General features: G+C 48.6%; 1 pseudogene; it reads right to left on the minus strand.

Annotated features, from left to right (window-relative positions):
* Window positions 1-453: 453 nt before the first annotated feature.
* Window positions 454-1,803, minus strand: LOC123080501 (uncharacterized; annotated as a pseudogene).
* Between the last annotated feature and the right edge of the window lie 3,348 nt (window positions 1,804-5,151).

Raw genomic sequence — 5,151 nt, forward strand, 5'->3', positions numbered from 1 at the left:
AAAGAGAAGTCTTCTCGATATGGATGAGCATCGTAAACGTTGCCTCTGTTGAACAAAACATTCTTCACAGCCATAAATATTTTTCACAGGCATACTATTCAGCACTCAATACTCTTTGTTCAACAGAATATCAAAGGTTCAGCTAGCACAGCTAAGTCTTAACAAGCAGAGGTTAAAGTTAAAACTGACAATAAAACACAGAGGCAACATTATTCTGGATCACAAGAAAAAATTAATCTGCACATGACTGTTTTATGCTCTTCATCTGATGAAGCACGACAATCCTTGCAACATTTGTTTCTTGCCTTGACGCTGCTCAATGCCGTATCCAATGTGTAGGTTACTTCATTAACTTGCAAGTTTGTGAAATCTTCGAGGCAGAACTTAGATTCATGTAGATCTTACTAGGCCCAGCTCATAGCAGAGCTCATAGCCCAATGATAAGTGACACAGCTATTGGTCCCCCAAAAGGTCAGCAATTTTTGATAGAACTCCTCCAATTTTCGATAGAGCTCCTCTCGGATTGCTTCGCTTGACCCTAGTGTTTGCCAAGTGGCGCGTGAAGAAGGCTGGCCAGTCCATCTCAAAAGGGATAGCCATCATGACAATGCCGCGAAACCAGTTTGTGACCGCCTCCATTGCCCCTGTTTGGAGATCTACGATGTACATGTCTTCTTGATTGTCCTTGATGAGCAGTATGCCGCTCGTTTCACCCGCGCACAGGCACTGCAGCTGGTCCATCTTGCCCCACTCGGGTGGCTGTAACTCGATCATCTTGGTGCGATGCCAACGGTCTGTGTTGCTAACTCCACTCATGTTGTCACTCCGGCGTGTCCAGATCTCTAGCATGGTGCATTGCCCGTCCAAGCGAAGCAACGATGGCGCCCCGTCATCAGTGACTCCAAGAATGGGCGGAGTTTGGTCCGGTTTGACTGGGAGCCTTGTTAAGGACATCTCCGTGGTCTTACCGCACACGCTGAGTGCGTACAAGTTGGACGTATTCTTGAAGAGCCAATGTGCGACGCCTTGGCACACAATAGCGCTCGTGTTCTGAGACACCAGACGCGTGCCGTGCTCCAATTCCAAAGTGTCCAAGCACTCCCTAGGCGTGCTCCAGCTCGAGCCCGACTCGGTCGAAGTGAAAACGTGGAGACTGTGCCGTGGCTCATCTCGATCGGCGGCGATGATTAGCACTTTGAAAAAGGACGAGTGGAACGCCGCTGGCGCCTCTCGCCTTTTGGCCGGGCAACAATCCGCACCGGTTAGAAGGGCACATCCTTCTATTCGGAAATGTCTATTGCTCTTCAACGCAGGCAGCCGGTGGCTTTTACCGGCGATTGGATCGCACAATTCCAGGATCATGGTCTTCATGTGTCCATTGCCGGGTTCGTCCAGTCGGACCCTGCGCCCAACAAGAAGGCCGCGGCGCGAGGTGAGCAGCCCTGCCTGGGTGCCGCGGGGACCAGGAAAATTGGGGAAGCGGTTGCCCTGTCCGAGGGGGGAGGGACCATGGCGCCGGGGTGTAGGGCGAGATGGGCGTAGCCGTAGAGCTCCCTTCTGTTGGTTCTTCACGGGGTTGTTGCACGGAGAAGAAGCCGAGCAGGGAGGACGGGCGGCTCACGCCCTCCGGCCAGCGGCGGCAGAGGAAAGACGGCTCGGCGACGAGAAGGCCGCATCGCTTGCACGTCGCGGCGCAGCGGAAGAGGGCTGCCACATCCGTCACGCGCACCAGGATCTCCACCACCACGTCGTCCGGCAGCGTCTCCATGTAGATCTTCAGTGCGTAGGGCCGGCGCGCGAGCGATCGTGCGTTTCTTTGCAACCGCTGATTGGGTCTTGATTGGAAATATATAGACTTTTTCCAGAGATTTAGTCTTTCCCGTATTCTTTTCCATGAGCTAATCCTGCCACAACTTTTTTTTTTCTCGAGACTTGTGGAGAGTACTCAGCGTGACGTGCGTTAGAAAAAAGAAATTTATTTAACCCTAAAAACGACAAAACAAATTTATCTTATTCTTTATCCAGATATTTTTATTTTCTCTTTCTATGAGCGACCATATGGCAGCAACCCCGCCTCTCCAACCGTTATCCCATGCCACGTGGCCCTGATGGATTGGTTTCATTGTCAGTTTTTTTGTGCTAAAACATGGTCAAGCGTTGTTGTTTTTAGTGCTTTCAGCAAACAATTACTCAAAATTGATATTTTCAGCAAATTTTTATGAAAACGGTGGTTCATTTTTTTTGCGAGAATGAAAACGGTGGTTCCTGATATTGTCAGACACAATTGTGGTGATTTTTGGCAATTTACTCGGCCAGAAGGGATCATAATAAGGTGGCTCACAACAACTTGGCTGTTATAGCAAAATCAGAGGGAGATCAATATCTACTGGCTAGTGTCCCAGAAGCGGCCAGAGATTCTCTTAAAATCTAAATGACTGTTGTAATGTACCATTTGAGTGATTTGTATCACTCTTTTCCTCAAAAAAGAAAATGAGTTGCTGATTTTACATTGTTCGATAAATACAACATATACTCATTAAAGAAATTTATAGGATGGCCGGGTTGCAGTACACTATTGTATATGAGCGTTGGGAGTTGGCACATCTTTCTGTCTCGGCACAAAGCAGGCTCGAGCTTGTTTAGGGCATTTCTAACCGATCCCCAATAACCCTATGGAGGGGGGGGGGGCAAATTCCATTTTGCTCCTTTATACCCCATCTAATCGATCCCCTATCCGGTCTAAGGGAGGATAAATTTTACTCCGGTGGTGGAGCGTGTCGTCGGAGTCGTCAGAAGGGGAGGAGATGAAGCCGGCCATCCAATGGACGACACACGTCTGCTGCTTCGGTAGCTGTGCGCCTTTCGCTTCGGCGGCCAACCTATCCTCCGCTTCGCGTTCCGATTGCTCGACGTCGAGCCAGAGCATGGCGGAGGACCGCCGTGAGGAGTTGTTCCTCCAGATCGACCGACACGGCAACGCAGGACCTGCCGGAGGAAGTTGCCACCACCAGCCCCACCATGTCCCTCGCCCGCTGCCTCCCGCGGTGTGCGGCGCGCGCCTCCTATTTGGTCGTTCAAGTTTTGCCACCAACTAGGCTGTTGGCCCCCTCTACCTGGATTCAAGTAGGTAAGTGCCTTACTTTTGGTTTATTGCAACTGCATATATTTAATTCTTGAACATACAATCTTAGTTAACTCGTTTGCATAGCCCAGAATACAATTTACGGTTTTTCACGCGTGTACACTCCCGATGCCACAGTGGGTGGAAATAATTGTTCACATTTTACCCCATTACCGCCATGGTGAAATAACACTCACACTATGGCTATTTAAGCCACCTATCATATTCCTCTTCCTCTCACACCTTTCATCCATCTCCCATCCTCTCCCATCTGCATCCTGCATCTGCCCTTCTTCTTCTTCACCACTAACAACCCCAAGAACCATCCCACCACTAGTTTTCTATATAGTTTTTTTTCTTTTCAGCTATATTTATTTGTTTTCTTTTTATTTCTCAGTTGTAATAAGTCATTAAAAATAAAAAAGAGGCGCAATGCTTGTTAATTTGCTTCAAGCATTTCCGAATAGTGTCAACTGCACTGCACATAGCTCTGTGCAGTCTACCGTATTCCTCAAGGCTTGAAGCTAACCAACGTGCAGGAGCATTGGGCCTCTTCGTCATCGTCTCTGCACTCAGGGCTTATAAACAGCTGCGAGTGCCTCTCGCTTGGCGAGGTGGGACTAAAAAAACAACTACAGGAAGAATCAAAATAAAATAAAAAAAGTGCCACCTAAAGGGCTACCACAGCCTGAATACGACTAGAAACCCAACAATGGGCCAGGATTCAGGCCCGCAATAGGCCCAATAGGCCCACATGCACATATGGTGCGTTTAGGCCCGTAAGCCTGCATTTGAGAGGAGCTCGAGAGGGCAGCGGGACTGGGGCTTATAAACCACTCTCGAGCTCCCTCAGCTAGCGAGGTGGGACTAAACTTTCATGCCGCGACACAGGCAACACATGGCCTTTAGACCCGGTTGGTGGCACCAACCGAAACTAAAGGGGTGCATTAGTACCGGTTCGTGGCACCAACCGGTACCAATGCCCCCCCTTTAGTCCCGGTTGGAGCCGCCAACCGGGACCAAAGGTCTCCGTTTCTCGCCCTTTGGGCTGCTGAAAAGAGGCCTTTGGTCCCGGTTGGTGGCACCAACCAGGACGAAAGAGGGCATTAGTCCCGGTTGGAGCCACCAACCGGGACCGATGCTCTTGCTATATATACAGGACTTTGCAGTTTTTGATCTCTCCTGCTTCACTCCCGTCGCCGCGCGTCTCCCTGCCGCCACCTCGCCGTCGCCGCCCCCGCCCCGCCACGCCGCCCCGCGCCGCGCCGCCCAGCCCCGCCCCGCGCCGTCGCCGCCCGCGCGCCCCGCCCAGCCCTGCCCCCGCGCGGTCGCCGCCCGCGCGCCCCGCCCAGCCCGCCCGCGCCGCGCCCGGATCGACGTCGCGCCGCCTCGACGCCGTCGCCGCCCCGCTCCGCACCTCGCCGTCACCGTCGCTGTCGCCACCCCGCTCCGCACCTCGCCGTCGCCGTCGCCGCCCCGCTCCACTCCTTGTTAGGTTAGATGTGTGTAGTAATCTAGATATATTATGTTGTAGTTTTGTTGTTAGATTTTGTTGTTAGATTAGATTTTTTTGGTTAGATTAGATGTGTAGTAATTAATTTGTTTATATGATGTTAGATTTTTTTGTTAGATTAATTAAATTTTTTTTGTTAGATTAGATGTGTGTAGTAATTTAGATATGTAGTTCATAGATTTTTTTGTTAGATTAGATGTGTAATAATTAATTTGTTTATATTATGTTAGATTTTTTGTTAGATTAATTAGTTTTTTTGTTAGATTAGATGTGTGTAGTAATTTAGATATGTAGTTCATAGATTTTTTTGTTAAGTTAGATTTTTTTGTTAGATTTGATGTGTAGTAATTAATTTGTTTATATTATGTTAGTTTTTTTTGTTAGATTAATTAGATTTTTTGTTAGATTAGATGTGTAGTAATTTTGATGTGTAGTTCATAGATTTTTTTGTTAGATTAGATTTTTTTTGTTAGATTAGATGTGTAGTATTTAGAAAAAGAAAAAAAATAAGAAGTAG

This window comes from Triticum aestivum, chromosome 1B (assembly GCF_018294505.1).
Source record: "Triticum aestivum cultivar Chinese Spring chromosome 1B, IWGSC CS RefSeq v2.1, whole genome shotgun sequence".
Classification (NCBI taxonomy): domain Eukaryota; kingdom Viridiplantae; phylum Streptophyta; class Magnoliopsida; order Poales; family Poaceae; genus Triticum; species Triticum aestivum.